General features: G+C 43.3%; 1 protein-coding gene and 1 long non-coding RNA gene across 2 annotated transcripts in view; both read right to left on the reverse strand.

Annotated features, from left to right (window-relative positions):
• LOC146174501 (uncharacterized) overlaps nt 1-21419 on the reverse strand; it is a 151120-nt gene that overhangs the window by 65058 nt on the left and 64643 nt on the right. The window lies entirely within an intron of this gene.
• LOC146174503 (uncharacterized) overlaps nt 14883-21419 on the reverse strand; it is a 39287-nt gene continuing 32750 nt past the window's right edge. Inside the window, exons 4-5 of the long non-coding RNA XR_014701822.1 lie at nt 15826-15924; nt 14883-15065 (exon numbers count right to left, since the gene is read on the reverse strand). This is a non-coding gene — a long non-coding RNA (uncharacterized LOC146174503). The remainder of the gene's footprint in view (nt 15066-15825; nt 15925-21419) is intronic.

Raw genomic sequence — 21419 nt, forward strand, 5'->3', positions numbered from 1 at the left:
ATCTCTGAAGCGGGTCGTCGGCGTATGTGCGAGATGTAGAGGCGACGTGGTGAACGATGCACCTCCGCGCATTGCCGTATATTGATTCCAGGAATGCCACGCAAATACAAAATAGGCCTGTTGTGCGAAGTGCGGCATGGAGGTGAGGTCTGATGCTAAGGATTATCAAAAGATGTGCATGCTGAACGCACGGTGGGCGAAGAAAAGCCACTTGCCGGACCAAAAGGTAGGTGAAAAGCGACTTCTTAATATTGTAACGTAACGTTACAGAGAAGGCGCTCTGGCACCGAAGAACACCAACAGCCAGTCAAGGCAGCACAAAAGCGCAGCACCGTATTGCTTCGTCGTCTTTTCCGAATCCCCAGTTCAAATCTTCGTCGTCTATGAATGGCATGTGTCATTGCCCCCCTTCTTGGCAGCATCGCCTCGATGCTGCAATTGCTGCTTGATGCGAAATGCAATTTGCTTGATGCAATTTTGAAAGATCAAGAGAGACATTTCTACTCGTAGTACCTACGCACCTACGGCCTGACATCTTGAGCGCTTGTCACGACGAACCTTCCGCCGGCCACTTGGGAGTTATTCGTACGCTTGCAAGAATTCGGGAGAAATACTATTGGCCGAAATTATTACCTTCAGTACGATCCTACGTTAAAACCTGCCGTGACTGTCAACGCCGAAAGACTCCACCCGTGAAACCAGCTGGACTTCTTCAGCCGATCGCTCCACCGCAAACTCCATTCCAACAAGTGGGAATGGATCTTCTTGGTCCTTTCCCGAAGTCAACTAATGGAAAGCGTTGGATTGTTGTCGCGACAGACTACTTGACCCGATATGCTGAAACCGCATCGCTCACAAATGGAACTGCCACCGAAGTAGCAGAGTTTTTTGTCCACGACATCGTGTTGCGTCATGGCGCTCCGGCTGTTATCATTACCGACCGCGGGGCAGCTTTTACGGCCCGCCTGACTAAGGCTGTACTGAACCTTACACATACTAGCCATAGACGGGCCACCGCATACCACCCGCAAACTAATGGCTTGGTGGAACGGCTAAACAGAACTCTGGCCGACATGCTGTCTATGTACGTGGATATAGAGCATAAGACCTGGGATCAAATCCTCCCATATGCCACGTTCGCATATAATACGGCACTTCAGGAGACGACGCGGCTCACACCCTTCGAGCTTGTCTTCGGCCGTCGGGTGACCACTCCATTGGATACAATGCTGCCCGTATACACCGACGACGAACATGAGCTTGACCTGGACATTGCTAGTTTTACTCAGCGTGCGGAAGAAGCGCAGCACCGTATTGCTTCGTCGTCTTTTCCGAATCCCCCGTTCAAATCTTCGTCGTCTATGAATGGCATGTGTCAATATTTGCTACGCAGTACCTGAACAGGGACCAACGCGAATGCTGGAGCGTAACTGCGCAGCGCAGAGCCAGATGATTGAATTGTAGGGGCAGTGAATAGCAATGAGAGCACGACCGGAGTGGATAAGGACCGGATTTGGGGAGGACTTCTGAGACTTGTAGATTGCACAGCGAAGCTTCGGAGGCCACATGGTGATTCCGTCACAGATGGCAGCAGAGGCAGCGGTCGTGCTACCTCCTTAATCGCAAAAGCTCATTCTTGCGGAGAAGACAGATGCTCCCGCTTCGCAGCCAGTCCAGCGAGCGAAGCATCAGGTGGGCGGCGAACCAGAACACCCTGCTTGTGCAGCTCAGTCAAAGCTTTCGCTTAGGTCGCAGGCGGCCTTTTCTATAGTATGCTCCCTGGCGAAGTACATGCTGAAGGCGCCTTCATCGATCCCCTTAAGGACATACGTATTTTATCGGTCTCTGTCGTGGTCCGGTGAGCAAGCCGACACAACCCAGCAACGTCCTCAATAAAACATCGTTAGCGTAAAAACACCTCAAAGGATTTGGTCTTAGGTAAGCCAGGTGGTGGTGTCGAGCTCGTGGTTTCGGAACCACAGATTGGCCATGTCGCTCAATTAGAAGATGACGTTGTTGAGCTTGCGATCGACATCTCAGTTGTGACCGCTCACTCGTTCATAGGCGAACAGTCAATAATCGACGTCGTCGTCGCTGCTACCACTGAAGGTAGCGGGGCGTTGCTGACGTAGGGGAGCAGCGCAGGTGACTGGTGGAGCTAGACGTTGTGATGTCAGCTCCGTCATTGTTGCGATGAGCGTTCGGCTGCGATGTTCCAGGCCGAGAACTGTGCTGGGGACCTCGAATGCACATCCAATATGTGAAAAAATTTACTGACTTGGTCTGATGCCCTACGTTGCCAATAGTTTGGACACAATGATAAAACCACCGGCAGCAGGATACAGCTTCAGCGCGAGAGATAATTTGCCGCATACAAAGGACGATGACAAAGATATCGCAGCAAGAGCAATCTTTGTCTTCCTTACAGTGAGCGTCGTAACTGCAATAAAAAGTATTCATAAAGAATATCATAAGTAATTTCTTGCACCAATAGGCATCTATAGATTAAAGCCTGGAGGATTAGAGAACGAATTCAGCAGACATTTTTAATTTTGTGAAATGAAATGTCTAATAATTATATACGTGAAAAGCCTTGGAAATAAATCAGCAAATGCGAGTTCTGATACACTAGTAAGTGGATTACGATAAAAAACTTAGCTAGTATGTAATGCGAATTTCATTTATGTCAATGGGCACGATATTGACGGAAGGAAGGCATGGGTTGGGGAGGTCACGAAGTTAGAAGGGTGGACGAAGTAATGCGCTTGGTGGTAGATTGTGAACAGAGAACTCCTAACGTTGTTGAATGGTAAGGTTTGAGAGGGGCCCTTACATACACTGTAAAAACAAAAACACCTTTTTGGGCATTTGTCGCATTCAAAACACCCTTACGCCCTGATTCTGGGGTGTTCATGCCAATGGAAATCACCTCTTGCATACCAAAGGGGTGTTTTGGTTGGAGAATATGCCTTAGGGCGTTACGGGCAAGCAATATCACCTAATATGCTGGGGTTATATGGCTGCGTAACTTCGTAGCCTTTTATACACAAGCGGCGCTGCTAATATAATAAAGCACCAAAAATAACTGTAAAATTAGAACCACACACGAGTCCTTTCTAAAAATGAAACTGAAACTGCAACAAAATTTCACCGCCAGGAGGCCGCCGGTAGCAACGCATGCTCCTTTCAAATTATGGCCGTTAGCATTGTGAGGTGCGTTTCGACCACGTTTCGGCGAATGCTTAATGTGCTTCTTCGATTGTTTACCTTCGTGAAATGTGTTGCGTTTTGCGTGCATATGTGTTACAGAAGTGTGTACGCTTGTGAAGTGCCTTCTACATGTGGTGTTTAACGCAAACGGGCATTTATCGTGTCGGCCAGTGTCTGGGCTTCTTTTCGCTTTGCTCAGGTGGAAGGACTGCTGCACCGTGTTGTTTGAAATGTTCCAAAGAACGCATAGACGATTTTTTTTTCTGCGTGACTAAGAGGTATATGCGCCGATTACATTGCACTCGCACTGAAATCGCACTGGTTGGTTCGGTGCCGGTGATGCGAAGGCAGACAGCGTACTTCACGGCTGGCGCAATCGCCTGCAAAGGTAAGATATTGCGCTTTGTGGGAAGAGAGTCCTACCAGATTGCTGCATTCTGTGTCTTTTTGTGCCGGAAAGCTTCAGATTGTGCTGAAATGAAAACGTGGGAAACGCGCTTGTTTTCACCTGGCTGCCAAAATGACATCGCACATGTGGTTAGATGTCGTGGCGAGTTGCGCAGATTTCGCGCAAGAACATCAGTCTCAACTTTCTTGAACAGAAATAATGTATGTGCTATGTTTCCTTGCATTTTATACGCGCAGGAGGTTCACGAAACGATTTTCGTTTCTTGACAGTTTGATACATGCGCTCAATTCGAAACGGCTCAGTTTTGTTCTACCGCTTTCGTTCGTGCGGCAGGGTCATGTGGGCGTACTACCTTAATTCGCCTGGCACCCTCAGCTCTCCCCTCCTCCCCCTCTCTTTTATTATTTTTTTTTTACTCGGAGCATTGCGCACGTCGCCGCCTCCCGTCCTGCTGTTCGGGGAGCGTTCTCTCCTCTGTTTACACTTTTCTGTTCGAGAAGGCTATGTTTGTTCTGGGCGGCCGTTCAGTGTGGCACGCCTCTGCGCTCGTGCTCTCTACCTCGAAGGGCGCCGGTCGGCCGGCCTGGTTGCATAATAGTTTATTCCAAACTGCGTAAACTACATGTCGCTATAATCAGCCTATATCACCTACCCTGCGTCAGTACTTGCGTTTTCAGTCACAATGGGAGCATTTTTCATTTTACGGGAACCATATCTTGCGTTTGCATGGAGTGTGAAGTTGTATTTTTGTTATGCTGCTTTTATTATGGCATTTACTTTCGCTCTCGACAAATCGTTTAGCTATGTATTTTATTTTCAGTAAGACTTCCATTAAGGCACTTGTATACGTGCTAAGTCAGCTGATGTGGTTCAAACCATCCAGTTTTCATTATTTTTGTGGTGACATTTCAACATAACTGTTTGACCGCATTGCTATATTTTTGTAGTGTCTTTAGACTAGAATAAATGGATATTTGCTACTGATGCATCAGTATTCAAGTAGAGGTCAACAGCTTGAATTCTGTGGCCAAAAATTGTACCGGATGTTGCTATTACAGAGTTTGGTTCTCACCAAATGTTTACTTTTTTTTGTCGTTTGCTTAAATGTACATATGAAGCGGTTATCATAGCCTTAGTCGCATATGTTTACCTGCTTTGCTCATCACAGTGCGCATATTGCAGGCTATTTTGTGACTTACTGTTATTGAAAAAATTTGCATTGCATGAATGGAGCGCCATACTTGTACAAGATTTTACTCATCTCGTGTGACACTCCTTCGGCTAAATATATTGAGACTGTTGTATATGTGTGTTATATCGTTTCCTTCAAACCTTGAAAGCTAGGATGTGATGCCAGTCATTACAGCTTAGAGAAGCATTTTTCTTAACGCAGTCCCCATGTTTAGCGAAGTAGAAGTTCTTTGCTGTCTTTTGTGTCATTGCATGATCATAGCGAAGCAGAATGTCTGCTCTTGTTAAACATGGAAAGCGCATAAAAACACACGGACAACAGCAAGAGACAGACACACGAGCGCTTACTTCCAACTGATTTTAATTTCATGCGAGAAGCAGCATATATGTCCACTTGAGATCTCATGCGCATGCGAAGAAAAAAAAAAACTCAAACAGGAAAAAATATTATCTGGCTGCACATGTAAAAGATGAAAGATATGCAATCTCTTTCTCAGACAGCAAAATCGACGCACCACTTACACAATCATCGCCAGTTCGTGCTATCTCACTTGCCTCAAAAATTTCACGCGTTGATTTACACTTGCTTTTATACAGAACTTCACATTGATGAAAGAGAGGACGACAATTCTTCTTGCTTTTGCACTTGAGGCAATGAGTGCTCAAATGCCCACCTTTTCTATTGTCCACAGCGTAATTATGTTCACCTATGTAGAACTCAGAGCTCTTGCTCTGAAATCTACATATGCATTGCTGAGAAGCGACTGATGAACTGTTTTAACCTGTATCAGTGTTTCAAAAGCGACAATATTGTTTGTTGATCGCAAAGGTGTACTGCAAAAGTTGGCTTTATTTCATTATAGAGTGCAATGGGCCCATAAGGAAAATGCAATTTTGCATTCTGTTTTTCTTTGTGATTTATGCAGCATTGATAAATAAAAGTAGCTTTTAGATTTTAATGCAGTTGAACACATGCAGGTTTATAGCAGCAAACCACTTATTATCAGTAAAAAACCGACCCTGAAACGCAAGCGAGATGCTTGAGTTTTCTCTTTGTGAAGCCAACCATACTTTGCCGTGTATTCTACTTTTAAACGCGATAATCAAATTTCTTATTTATTGATTAAATTGATAGGCAGTGCATGTTTCTTTGGACCATGTGTTACTTTTCAGTGTCGTGTTAAAGTAATATCTGGTCCAATCTGTAAGCATTATTATCTTTGACAACTGGTGGAGAATGTTGAGACTTAATGAAATGACTGCCCACTTAGCAATTCATAATTACATGACCAATGTGTCGCACAGGAAGGAGCATAAAGCTTAAATGGAGTTTTATCATTTTTTGCAAGGTTAGTTTGCTAGTAATCAATGTCGTTTACATACATGCTGAAATATGACAAGAGAAAATCATTACGTGCATCATGAAAAGGAGGTAATAGATTGAACATGTTATTGATCCTTGTTTATAAGGGCCTTTAAAAAAATGCTAATGTATGTATCCTGAAACTTACTCAGTTGACTTTTCGTTTGCTACCTGTTTCTTTCTCTGATCTTTGTATTTCTGAACCAGACTTGACAAGTGCATTTTTCTTTATATAAATGTTCTGAGTTGGGTCACTACATTAGCATACAAAAATATATGTTTTGTATCATTCACAGGATTCACGACTCTTCATACAAGGGAGAGGTGAAGGGGCGTGAAAGAGCACGCGGGACATAGAGTATACAAGATGAGCACTCGGTCGTACCATGTATTGTGTGAGTGTTCTTTATGTAGCCCTCCAAAACGTAATGAATTATAGCTCGCAAACATATGCTATATAGGCTTCACCACTCCTTTGAATACAAGAAATGCAGCCTACTAGATGTCTTCCAGTGGCTTTCCAGAACGTGTTTACATTTAAATTTTCTGCAGTTTTTTTTTTGTTTTTTAAGTCAATGAGTGACATTGATAGGTTGTTCTCCTTGCAAGATCTCTCCCAATATCATTTAAAACACTTGCTACCTTATGCACAATATTTCTTCAATATGCATTTTGAAATTATTTTGTGTGCCAATGCACAAAGATGTGCATGTTTCTGAACTGCAAAAATGCCTCTTTCGTCTGTACTGGCACTCACTGCAGCTTCAAAGTGCCTGCTTAAAGGTTACGCTTAGGATATTTGGCCAGCACCATTTCTGACTTTTTTTTTTCTTGAGTAGCAAATAGCTACCTCTTTTCAGAAATCAGCAGATGAAGAATTATTGTGAAGAATTCTGCAGCGGTATTTCTGTAATACGATTCAATTTCTTTTCCTTGCTTGTATTCCTTGCTTACAATGTCTTGAATGATGACTGATAAAATCTAGGTATTATTGCATTCGCTGGGTTTCTGCACAAGGAAGTTTTAAGTTTTCCATATTTCGCAGATACCGTGGTATTGGGAAAATTGACTAAATTGCGAAGACTAACAAGTAAATGTAATGCTGCTGTGTTGATTATTTGATGAGAGGAAGCGATTGGAATGATTCTAATTCGTACTGCCATATATGAATATGTGCAGTCAGTCTAGCAAAGGTATATTGGTGGGTTTTTCGGGAATTAATTTAGTATTTTAGATTTCAGAACTCCCGTGAATATATTCGCACAAGTCTGTGTCAATGGAGGGCTCATGCAGGTTCTAAATTTCTGCAGGTAGTAACATCAATCAAACTTGAAATAATTTAAACTCGGCACTTGTTTAAGGTGCAATAGACAAACTTCCGACTCATGAGGTTGGGCGATGTTGAATAATATTTGAGAAAGGGCATCAATACTTTCAATAGAAATAAGATAGAAAGTGTAGAGAGTGTAGAGAGTGCCATGACAGCGTGTTAAGTATACATACATATGAAAGGTTGGACGTCTTATTAAAAAGCTCGATTATTTGGAGGATGTGAGGTTTGTCCTGCACGAATGAAGAAAGCTGGTAGGAGTTCTACTGCGTTTTTATTTAGGTATACCGACAGGTATTCTGTGGCCGTATTATTGTTAAAAACAGTGGGCCTTCCCGGGGTGTCTCTAGTAAACAATCCCTCTGTGGAAACCTTGTGAATCTCGAAACAAACTTGATTGTTTGTTTGATGGCTTAAAATATTTGTAATGAATCTAGGTAATTAATTCGCTGCCATAAGTTTGATGAAATTAAATTTATTCTCCAGTGAGGCTTTAAATCTTTAAGGGACAGAAAATATAAGGAGGCATATAATCCATGAATTTAGAATATTGGAACCAAAAGGAATAAAAAGCTCAAAAGAAACATTCGAATCTCTTAAACATATTCCCTCTGCACCATAACTAGTCCGGGAAAAATCCCATATAGCGTGAATTGTACAGTTCACAGCACATGCACACTCCCCCTCCCTCCACCTCAGAAATAACATAAGCTGCATGTGTTTTTCCAAGCATCTTTACATCTTATCACTTTTTACTTATTTTAGTTCGCCCTTGAATCCATTTCTTCAGATAATGTCTTACTTGGAAGTAATGATTCACTGTGTTGTTATTATTCTGTTTCTTTGTCCTTTTCTCCTCCTCCTGAAAAGCTCTTGATAACTATTTCATTGTAGCAGTGTTTCTTATCAGTATCTTTTGGATTGCCTGTCCCCTTTCAAGTACTGTGCATCAGCATGAAACCTGCTTTGGGTGCTCACTCATCATCCACCCTGCATTGCTGATTTTCTGCTGCTGCTTCCTTTTATTTTTTTCCGGTCAAGGAATCATTGGTTCCAGGTTCATAGACATTTATACCGTAGGAAACATCATCTCACTCCTTGCCCTGTTCCCTTCTCCTCCACCTGCCTTTTCTTCTTCGCAAGCAAAAGGGAATTTAAACCCCACCAGTCATGACTGCGCTGTTCAGGGAGACCCCTTTTCAAAATGTTGGCTCGGCTTGCAAACTGAGGATCCTTACAACCCTTGTTCAGTTTTTTCATAATCTGGAAATAGAGAACGTAGATGCAACTGAATGCCTGTGCTACTGACATATAGCCACTTTGGAAATATTAGTTTGATGTTTTGTTGTACTTCATGAAGGGAAATGGTTATTCCCATTTGCATTTCTTACACAAAAGCCATCCTAGTGCTATCTGTTATATATGTGTTGTAAGCAGTTTATCGACTTAAAGGGCACAGAAAAAAAATTTTGACTTTCATATGCTAACGATGCATGTCTGTAGAAATTGTCTCTAAGAACTGAAGCCGATTTTTTAAAGCTGAGCGTGGACCCTTAGTTTAGATATATATTACATATTTCATTACCACTCGGCTGTGTGCCGAGTTGAGGGGAGGAGGATCATATTTTTTCTTTGTTATTTTTTATATTAGACCTTCCTTAATATTGCTTGCAGTCTGGTGATGAGTGGCAAAATACTGATGGTTTCTGCAGTTTTCTAACCTTATTTGTATTTGCTGTTTGCTAATGTCAGTTTGTTTTCAGGTATATACAAAGGCATCAATTGCCTTTGCTTTTGTACAGTGATTTTTAAAATTCAGTTACTTAACACATTGAGTAAAATGAATTCTTCATGACTACCATTCACACAAACTTGCAGTTCTTACATGACTTCAACATGCTGATCAAGAAGGATGGCAAAGAGGCAGTTGAAATTGGCCTTAACAAGACAATTGGCTTGGTTTTGAAGGACACCATTCTTGCAAAAAAAGCACATTGCCCGGGTGCTTGAAGTGTGTTCTGAGGGAATAAGTGAAAGCAGCAAGAAGCGTAAGTGTTAAGCTGTTTCCTTCTGTTTGCTGCATGTGCTATCTAGTTGGCAGTTTTTTGCTGATAGCCTACATTTTTTGCCATTTTGCATTGCCTTATAGATAAACTAAAAACATGGCTAAGCATCAGAAATAATAATAAAACCATAACTAGCCTGTGCATTTATTCATATGTAACAGTTTTTGCATTAGCTAAATTTCAATTACCTGTTATTCTTCTCTATTGTAATGGTGCAGCTTTTTCGAATCTGTTCAACTACTAGTAGAGAATTAGGGGATACCTAATTCAAATCTTCACAAGCTTTGCTATTTTCTGCTGTAAGATGTTTGGCTTTCAGTTTGTATGCCTCTACATGTTTTCAATTTTGTTTATTTGCATTCCTAAACTAAAAAATAAATTATCGCCTCGAAACTCAGCTGTCTCCTTCTTTCTACAAGGAGGTACACCATTGTTGTGTTGCTTATTTCTATTGTAGATGTACAGGCAGTATGCATTCTGCAACCCTTGCCAAACATTGGGAACCAGCCGAGAGCTCTGGATGTTATGTTTGTACCATTTGTAAGTTTTCTCTTTGTTATTTGAATATTCAGGAAGCCTACTTGAAACCGATATTATTAGCGAATTTTCTTTGTTTCTAAAATGGCTTATAGTCTAACTTGTAATATGTATTAGTGATTCATAATTCAAATAGAAATAATACACAGGTTTTCATCACAACTGTGAATTCTTTCCTGTGAAAAGATTATTTGCACTGTAAGTACCATCAAAAGCACTTGTAAGAGACCCCTGCCATCACATGCTTACCACGTCGTATTGCATACAAGAGTCACCTGATAAAGCACTGGTAATGTTAAGATTGGTGCAGTGTGCCATTTGACTAAGCACTCTGCTGCAGTGTACCAGCAGTGCTTTATTAGAGGGCTCTTGCAGGCAGCTTAGTGGGGTTCAGCATGGGCTGGAAAGGGGTCTCTCAACCTGCTCATGCATGCTAGTACCTAACATGTTCTTATTATCTAGAATATATAAATCTGAGACTGCTTCAAAAGAAAAATTTGTTGTATTGTCTTATCCAACAGGCTTCTGAAGGTGGGTAATGCAGTTTTACAGTGCTAAAAAAAATGCTGTAATTTGCTAGCCAAGTATGAAATGATGTAATAATTTTAATGCTTCTGAGATTAGGTTTACCACGTTGGTTGGGAGAAAATACTGCTGTGTTTTAATGTTCATGTTGTATAAATGTAATGCCTTCAACTACAGATGCTAACATTTCATGCATACCATGTGGCACTGTCAATAGACATTTTTATTTATAGCAGACATTCTCAATAAATCCAAATTGTTATTTTTGCATTTCAAGTTAGTCAACAAATTTTTAGTATTCGGACCTTTAGCATTTCAAAGTGCTTAGACTGCCTGCCGCTATGCCGATTACAACTTCTTGAACACGAGCTTTCTGCTGCCTCTTGAGCCTCACCACTGATGTTCTGGATGTCTACGCATACACTGTGCTATTTGTGGAAAAAATTTTAACATGCCATGCTTCAGTGTTGACATTTTTTGGAGCTTCTGCTGTTTGGTTGTTTGGTAATGCTCTGCTGTTGCACACATAATTGTCACTCAACTCAAAGCTCCAGTGTACACTTTCAATGAATAATGTGCGATGAAGTTTCAGAACTGCTACATAGGGCAGCGATAAAACTTTCTCCTTGTAACTAGAACTTAAATGTAAACACTTCAGGAAACATTGCGATGACCTAGTGCTCGGCTGGTTCATACTTAGCGCAAGGAGTGAAAAAGTTCAGAAACGCATTATGTGCTACATATTACATGCACTTTGTTTTTTTTTTTGTAGTGTCCCATCGCTAAGTACTATTTCCACATTTTTTGTTTGGTTCTGCAGTATCTACTTGGCCAGTACAGAGTATGCTGTAGGTCTTGTGTGAAGCCTTCAATTGAGCCAGCTGTTATTATTTTAGTAGTACACACCATGTTTCAGTGCTGTCAGCAAATAATTACATTTTTTGAAGGTAGCCTATAACTAATTTCATTTTCAGTTGCAAGATATTCAGAAGTGGGTAATGTGAGGGTCAGAACTATGCTGATCGTGGTTGCTTAAAAGAGATGCTCTCCCACTAATGCTGGAAAAAAAAACTGCCTTGATTTTATATTCAAGTGCACATTGTATTCAAAGGAAACAGTGCTTACTCGGGCACTGTTATTCATTTCCCCATTTATTTGCCTATTTCTAAAATGATACTGGGAGCAGTGCAGCCCCAGCATCCATTCAGCACTTGTTTGTGCTTTGTGGGATACCAGAAATGCACTTGCATCGTTGTAAATGTCAGTATTTTTTCCCATCATACAAACGCAACTAGTGTCTTCGCGTCACAACTTCGCTGAATCTTGCAGACCACCAGCGTACCCAACAGAAATGTGTGAAAAAGAATTGGTTTTGCACTGGAAGGTGCTGGTTTTTGTAATAGGGTAGTTCAGTTTACAAATGCTGTTAAACCAGCATGTAAAATACAAGGCAGTATTTTTGCCTTTTGGCCTGCATTGCCAGTTTAGAATAATTTAATTTATTACCATTTTTGAAACAACTTTTTCCGATTAAGATCATGTGAATGCTGTTAGGAGTGATAGACATCCAGCTATTACTTTTTTCTTCTGCATACTTTAGCAAGCTATTGGTTATTTACATTTTTAACTATCATATTAAACATTCCAGTGCATGTGAAACAAAAAGTTCATGGGGCAGCATGGAAGTTCTCTAACCCAGGCGCTTTTGATGAGTGAAGCCATTTTTATTTGACAAAATAGCTTTCATAATCTAAAAATATCATGCAACAGCATGCTGCATGAATAAAAATGGGTTGACCTTACGTGCTCTCATTTATGACTTGTTCAAGGACTGGCAGCTTTGTGCCTCCTGAACCAACCATAACAGTTCACTCTGCATTCTTAATTGTGAGATAACCACCAGTGGTTTCTGATGGGGCCCTTTTCCAGCACACTGCTGTACACTAAACTGTACACTCCGTACACTCGACTAAAGGGGCATTGGTGTATTCTAAATATAGAGTAGAAAACATGTTGAACTTGATTTTTGCCATGCGCAGTGCACATTTATACAGCTGCTCTCTTATGCACTTCTTTCACAATTTTATCATGGAACCGGAAGAAAAGCCTGCCACGCCGTGCGTAGGATATACTGGGAGCAGCATCAAAGACACTGAAGAGCATATCCCCTTCATTGAGCAACGGAAGCTTCTTCGAGTCATCGACTCTACTTAGGGTATTGTTCCAATAACGGGTGGATTTTGGCTGTTCAATCTGGCATATGGCAAGGGTTCCAATAATTTGTACTGCTTTATAGAGCCCCTCTATTTGGGCGTCTGCGTGTCGAAGCCAAGATGCACTGCACGACGCTTTATTTCACCGCACAAGGCCGAATTTTATGCAAGTTCACGCGTTGACGCTGGCAAAGCATAGGATTAATATTGTGTACTGTGATTATTGTTGCATACGACTAATAGTTTTGTTTTTGTTTTTCAAGAAATGTCACCATGCTGTTGTGTGCATTGTTTGGTTCTGTTCTTCACGAAAATTGTATACTTTGTTGTCTGCATTTGTTGGAACTGTTTGGTTCTTTCATTTTTTTGGGGGTATTTACGTACGTAACATGTGTGTTTTAGCTGTCTGCTAGGGTCTTGGTTGAGAGCGGCAGTATTGTTAAATAAATGAGGTTCCATACCGCGCATCAATGAAGGAACAGAACACAAGTGCCCCCTGACCTCCCCCCCCCAAGCATCCGAGCACCCACTAGCCCGAACCCTGACCCTTCTATGCCAAATAAAAGACTTCCAGTTTCCTCCTGCGTGTGAAGCTGTGACATTTTTTCGTAACATGCTTTGTGAATTTGAGAAAACAATCATACTGGTATGGGTCATTCGGGATGTCAAAATAATGGCATGCAGCATCTTTTTACATGCTCATTTGGCATTGCAGGTGGTTACTAGGTATACGATTAAGCTTGACTGCAACGGTGCACATAGGAAAAACATTAAAGAACGTGTAGTGGCAAAAGTAATTCCCAATTAGGGAACGCAATATATGCAGGTTACGCGCACTGATTTTTTTGAAGGGGTGTAAGGGTGCAATGCCACTGCTCTCACCCTGCAAAAGGTTGTAACGGTGATGAAAACACCCCAGTGCATTGGTCCCATAGAAGGGTGTTTTGACCAACCGAATCACCATCTTTGAGGGTGTACTGGCACTCTGAAGCCACTTTTTTTAAGTGTGCATGGGTGTTAGTTATAGACATGCGAAAACACCTAATAAGGTGTTTTTGTTTTTACAGTGTAGCGAGAATATTCAAGTTGATAATGATAACGAGAGATTCGTAAATACTCACTGCTAATTTAAAAAGAATCAATGAATGAATAAATAAAGCTTTTGGTTGATTGAAGCGGTGGCTCTCAGCCACTGTTCCCTTATTATTTTGATAAAAGAATAAAAAAATGCTTTTTGCCCCCCACCCAGCAATTTGTTCTGAGAGCAATCATAATCATATAAAACCTAAGCATTTTATTACAAAATATTAGAAAATCGCTAAAACACACAGTATTGAGTGTAGAATAAGAAAAAGATGCTACACGGTATGCAAGAGCACAGAGCACGAGTTGAGGGGAAGCCTCAGTTCGCAAGTCGACGCAACGTTCTGACAAGTGGACTTGACATCTCTGCGAAGACCAGAAAATGTGCACGAGCGAATACGCCCAGCGTGGCTAGCCATCGGCTGACATCAAACGTTCTGTATTGCGGCAGCAGACAAAAGCTCTAGAGCGAAGCAGCAATAGAATGCTCTGTACTGGGTCAAATAACTGCAACGGTCCGCCAAAAGAAACTTCGTGCAGGGTTCAGCAGTTATGAAGTGGCGTCGATGCTTTTTTCCCGCAAGGAAAGCACTGTTCTAGGAGCGCATGGCGTACTCTTCAAGACGCAGTCCTTTTACCTGGTTCATTGGGCCAGGAGGTAACCACCTGCTCCTTTTCATTTTTTTTTCACGTCCTCCACTTCCTTGGCTGGCTGCCGAAATTACAACTTCTGTGTTTTCTTTGCTCACATAAGTAGTCAACCTTGCGTGAAGTTCCTCAATAGCTTTCACGAAGGGTGGATCGTTATGTTCGACGTTGCTGGCAACTTGTACTTAGCTACATGCATCATATATCGAATGGCGCGGCTACATGCATCATATATCGAAGGGGGCGTGTAGGGGCGTGCACAGGCAAGAACAAGAAACGGAGAGACTAACCAACACAGGGATGACCATGAACTGAACATTTTATTTCTGTGCGTTAAAGAGGAATACATAGATGACTCCAGTCTAGAAACATACAAACGTAAACTCATAGGAAAACGCCACCAAAGATGTTGATGTATCTTTTGTGCGTGATGTTCTATCTCTTCGGTGCACGGTGCTCAAGCAACTAGCCAACCATAATGCTTCAGCATACCGGCAGGTGATAAGCGAGAAGCTGCATAAGTATCACGCCACACTGCATCGTTTCTACGACAATGTAGTCATTAGATGATCACGTCGTTGTTTCATCTCTTCTAAGCATCTAACTCAAAAACTCTCGGCTCGAATGATTTCTAAGCAAAGTTTGTAGTACAACTTGCCACTCACTAATTAGATAGCGCCAGATGGACGTTTCAATGCGGAGTTATCACATTGTATATGACAACATATGTCAGTATCGTGATAATTGGCCAGTAAAACAATTAGTGCCGCATCCACACGACCTCGACCAAAACTGTAAAAACCTCACGGGGATATCCTAAGTTTCCACTAAACGGGGAATTAATGTTAATGAGATGTAACAAGCTGTTTCATTTATCGGCCTCCACAGGTGGAAACTGATTCTTTATTGAAGAGTGTTTGATCTTTGAGTGGAGAATTGTGATATATATGCGAAATTCATACCCACGACTCTTGACTTAGAAACATACTTCTGACTATAGCATGCAACACATACTTGTAACCCTCTTCAACAAGGTTGTTTTAATACGTCTTTTTTACTGTAAACATCAAAACTAAATTAGATAATAATGCTTTCAGATTCACACCGCGCAGCCTAAATGACTTCCGATAAATGCTTCGTCTAAGGTAGTGGGCTCCATAAATTACCCAGCGCACGTTTCAAGGCTTCAGAAGAAAATAAAGGACAAACGAGAAAGCCATGGAATTCAGCACAAAGAGCGAAGATTTCTCACTTAGGTTTATGCTTCAGCCAATGCAGTACCCACTACACCATGGATTCTGACCAGTGCAGGAACAGCTTCCCCAGCAGGATCCCAAGAAGCCACAGAACTGAAAAAAAAACAATAACACAATATATCACCTACATTTTGCTCCTGACTTTTCCCGGTACCATATATTCCACGCCGCATGCCAGACAGTTTTTTATTCCTAGCCACGGATAATATGTTTTCGTTTGACACTTTGAGCTGAAGCAAAGGCAACCAGCTGCGAATCTCACCCCGACATCGCATAAAACCCACAAGATGTGTTCGAACATGGCTAAACTTAGACCGGATTCTGGCTTACAGACTGTAAGTCGTAATAACATGGATGTCAGATTCCCACCACTGGTCTCTCCTCCAAGCACATTCACGAAGTGTAAAAATCTGGGGTTACTGTCACAAAGAAGAGATTCACTGCCGCAGCGGCAATTTAATATAGGCTAAGAATCATGTTTCAGGACGGTTGCAATGATTTCCAAATCAGCAGCAGCATCATTATTTAGTGCACGTATAGCTGAATGCCTAATTTAGTATGAATGATCACCGAAAGCCTAGATTGTAGAAAGTATGTGTCGAGTTCAAGAGAACCAATGTGTTAATTTTTTTTTCGCTATTACTAATTCAAACAATTTTAAATAAAACTAAAATAGAAACCTGTATTCTGTAGAGAAATAGAGTTCAGATTGAGGCTGCCAATGTTGTGTTTTATATATAAAGCGCAAATTAACAACAGCAATGAGGGACGCTTCTTGATCTTTAAACAAGTTCTAGTGAATGACTTTCCTCAGTCTGGCCGTATTGATTGACTTCCCTTCATCTGGGCCACGGTATCTATCAAGGCAAACTGTTTTAGATAATTCTATATAGGCAGCGCTTCAATAGAGGGAAAGCAGCAAATTGAAACTGAAACTGATTTCTTGCCCAGAAAGGAAGCTCCCGATGATCAACCCGTTATGTCATATAGGGTGCTTGAAAATCTTTCTCACACAGTATCAATGGCAAAACCAGATGCTGGAAATCACGAAAGCGCTCATAGATACCTTAAATGCCTGATACATTCCTAAAAACCGGCTCCTCGCGCTTGATGCAATCATTAAAGAGGTATAAACTTTGTCGTTGCAAGCACACATCTTTCCACAGAAGGCGTCTGAATTTAGGCCATTTATACGGAGAATTCTTAAACTGAGAAGACGAGTAGCTCCAAAATTCGCTAGAATCTTTCAGGATGAGAAGTGATTGAAATAACATATTTTTCAGATTCCGGATGGCAGATTAATCCGCAGTGCTTTCCTTATAAGAGAAACATTATTGCGCTTGTAGGTTGCTTTCGATGTGTCCAATGTCAGTGATCGTATTTATTTTAAATAGCGATGTGTTGGATGTCTTTCCATTGTGGTAAAATGTGATCCTGAAGATTGACGTCACCTTAAAGCGGTGTTTTATTCAAAGAGGACTACAGAGAGTCAGAGGTAGACTTAAGTCGGTCAAAGAATTTTGGCCTCAAATTGGAGATAAATATATGGAACCCGAACAGCCTATCAAAGCTGGAAAGAAATACAAAAATTGAATTTTCTATGTCAGTTAAGGTCATGTCTGTCTACAAAAGTGTTATGTCTATTGAGCTATAAATTCTTGAAATATGTATGTCTCAAAACTGATTGTGCGAGGTGCTATCACAACTTCAATGTCACTATTTCTGCTGCTGATATGAAACCTCATTAATGTTGGCTAGCAACAGCCACAACAAAGGTGCCTACCAGCTCTGCTTTCTCTTGCCATCTCGTGACATCATAAACCCCACTGAATAATCAGCAGCAAACTTCCACCCAGTGCCTCAAATATCAGCAGGTTGATGACGACGCCTTGTCGTCGAGCCACACATGTTTGTGACCGTCAAATGTTTTCCTCGTACTGATCGTTAGCGAATTCTCTGACCTAACAAGGTTACATGGCTTAACTCCAGTTAAAATCTGTGGCAAATGGCCCCATTTAGCGAGCACCGTTTAGGTGCCAGTTTTTAGACTATGCTTCAAAACCGGTGCTGTGATAGCCTTCTCCTATCATCCAGCCTGTCCGACGTGGTTTGTTGAATGAGAGCGATTTTCAAACTATAATGGCTAGCAGGTGGAGGATTAAGTGGTATCCCATTCCGTGCTTTAAACCGGATATGAGGGAGGCTTTGGCTGCGTTCTCAAAACAAAGCGATATGTAACCGGATTGCGGCTGTGTGGCAAAAACGATGACGACGGATACTGTTGAGGGAGGGCGTTTTATGATTCCTGAAAGGTAGAGAAGATATTGAGGTGCTATAGGATGAATACTGACGGTGACTACGGCAGAAGAGGAATACTGGAGCGACTGCGCTAATACATCGCACAACATTACGATAATCAATGGGTATGGACTCAACGGTCTTGGAGAATATTCAAGAGAGCGGGACTTGAGAGCAGGTGAAAGTGTGGGGATCAGAGAGGAAGGAGTCTATGAAGGTAGTGGCCATTGTGAGCAAAATTCGGGAGCATGGCCCTGACACGCTTTGCTTCTCAGTGTTGCTGTTTCAAAGAGAGATTGGTTGCTACCTGAGATGGCAAGTAGGGGAAAGATAAGGTGGAAAGGCAATTGAAAATTCTGTACAATATTAGACAGGCAGCCCTAAGGGCTACAAAAGCGCGCAAGCGCCTTCATTATAGTGTAGCTTTCTATACAATTACAGCTGTATTTCACACCGTGTGTATCTTGGAAATGTATTGCATATGTAGCTTACAAATTGACGACTTGGTAGGCTTTCACGCAAAGCTTCGGTAACACATATAGTCTACTGCTTCTTTGGCCGAGAGTTCCCGACAAGGCCATGAGAGCCACTGCCTGCCTGCCCAGATTCAGAGGCGGCTTCTTTCCCCCGATCTGTATATTCTCGTGAGGGCTCTGCACAGTAAATGGACATTCAGAGTCATGTAATCCGACATGTCGCTATGTTAAAAGCTGCGAACATTTTTTGGACTGATTTGCCATGGTGATCCTGTTTTTGTTGCAGGTGTAAAGTCACAAACTTGCCTTTTGCTCGTGTGAATATTTGAATTGTGTCTGCTGTTTGATGCCTTGTAACTGCCTGAAACTATTTTCACAGTTTTAGCTCAGGGAAGGGACCAGAACCTTCTTGCAAATAAACTGGATTGAAGTTAACCGAAAGCAATGTCGTTGTGCGGCGGTCTCGGCAGCTTTCTTGCTATGCAGCGGTCCCTGTCTTTATTGTGAGGGGATTCGTCTACTCCAGGCAACGTGTATTTATCACGGCTACGCTCACGGATCGCGACCGCACTCTCACAGCTGGCTGGGTTAATGGAAGCAGAGCTAATAAAACGTCATGAAGACGAAGAAGCACACAGCACAGTGCTAGAAGGTGTTGCGATTGGAATTTGAAAACGTAGATGTTCACTGCACAGCGCGAGAATGTGTGCTAGTTTTACACAAGGCGTCATCAGTTTGCCGCAGAATGCGTCCGACGCAGCTACCTCTACAGTGGCACAACCAGCGCCCACTGTCGTCGTTGCGCAGCCTTGTGATCCGGGAACCTTTTGCGGCACCGATGACATCGACGTCGAAGACTGGCTCGCTATGTACGAGCGAGTCAGTAAGCACCACCGATGGGACACAACGTTGATGCTTGCAAATGTCATTTTCTATCTGGTTGGTACGGCGCGCGTCTGGTTCGAGACGCACGAAGATGATCTAACATCCTGGGACAGGTGCAAAGAGAAGCTTCGGAATCTCTTTGGCAAGCCGATCGGACGCAAGCTCGGCGCTAAAAAGGACCTGGCATCGCGAGCACAGTCGTCGACCGAATCATATCTGTCGTACATGAAAGACGTACTAGCTCTATGCTGCAAAGCGAACAGCGCCATGCCCGAGTGTGACAAGGTGGGCCACATCTCAAAGGGCATTGCTGACGACGCTTTTAACCCTCTATTTTGCAAAGATTGTACGACGTTCGACTCCGTCCTCGAGGTATGCCGGCGGTTTGAGCAAACTAAACATCGTCGTATTGCTCCCCGCTTCGACCGCTTGCCAAGCACAGTTTCTACGTCTTCGTGCGAAGATCTGCCAACACTGCAGTAGCCGTACCATGAGCCAAACTTGACCAGGATCGTTCACAGAGTGCTGGAGGCAATGGCCCCCGTCGCATTCACACCTCAGCCAGCGGATGCTACTATAGCACTGATCCAAGCTCTCGTTCGCCAAGAAATCGCGAACGTGGGCCTTAATGCGAGCGTAAGCCTCAGCTCTGGTCAGCCGTCCGCACAGCCATCTGTCCAGCCCACCATTTCGAGGGTAGCTGCTGCGGCTCCGACTGCGGCCTTCCCGACGCGATACCCCGAATCTACCCGACGCTACCGCAACCCAGAAGAATGGCGGACCTTGGACAACCAACCCATCTGCTTCAACTGCTCACGTGCCGGCCACATTTCTCGCCATTGCCGCAGCCGTTGGGTTCCGCCACCTCGACCTCGCTACTATCATGATGGCAGCACCGCCTACGGACTACACCCAACCTCTCTCCGTGATACGCCCTCTCGTGACTTTAACCCGCCATCCCCGCGCATGTCCAGCCGATCGCCGTCTCCCCAGACCCGCAGTTCCCGCTCGACTCTACCTCACCGTTCCTCGTCCCCTCACTTCTCTGGCCCGCTCCAGGAAAACTGATCAATGCAGCTCCGGCAGGTGAAGCTGCATTGACGACCCGGCCCGAAAATCCTCTGCTGACCCTCGCTCATCACCGCTATCTTCCACATATCTGTGTAGATGCTGTGCCTGTTACCGCCTGTAAGGCCGCAGTGAAAAGCGACTCCGGCGTGCAGTCGAGCTGGCGGTCAAACCCCCCACGCACCGAGGCCAAGGAGCGAGCGCTGTAGTTTTTTTTCTGCTTTTCTCCCCTTTTCTTGGGCGCGGGCACTCGAGCGCGCGGGAGGCTTGGTTTGTTTCGCCCCTTCGCCCCGAGGCGTCGCCAAGAAGCGAACGGCAGACGCATCCTTATCAGCCGGAAACAACAGCAGCACGCTTCTGCGAACCACTTTACGGCCAGCTCGTCCAGCGATGTCCCGCCCTTGGCGCCAAGCATGGATGCAGGGAGACGCCGGTAATGAAGCTTTTTGCACTGCCACAAGCGCTCACTAAATGTCCTGCAGAAGGCGACAATAGGCGCGACCCTTGGCCCTCCCAAGTAGGCAATCAGCCCAGCGGCCTCCCGCTGTGTCGCGAGACATTGGGTCCGAGCAACAGCGACTGTACACTGCTCTGGGACAGTGCCCCCCCCCTTTTCCTCGAACGGGACGGCTGGGTGTCCTAGTCTCCAGATCTCCCTTGGCGTTTCTTTCACAAAGGCGCCACCTGCAAGGTCGCGTCGCAAACACGCTGAGGAGGGGAGGCAAAGGCAGGCGCCCTGTGAGAGGGTTTGGGTACCAGCGAGTGGAGAGAGTGTGTGTTTTGAATGTTTTATTTTTATTTGGCGTAAATAAGGACCTGGGTTCAAGATTATTCCCAACCCATGGGGGTTGTGGCATGTTT

Source organism: Amblyomma maculatum, chromosome 11 (assembly GCF_055883805.1).
Source record: "Amblyomma maculatum isolate TAMU_Amacu chromosome 11, ASM5588380v1, whole genome shotgun sequence".
Lineage (NCBI taxonomy): Eukaryota > Metazoa > Arthropoda > Arachnida > Ixodida > Ixodidae > Amblyomma > Amblyomma maculatum.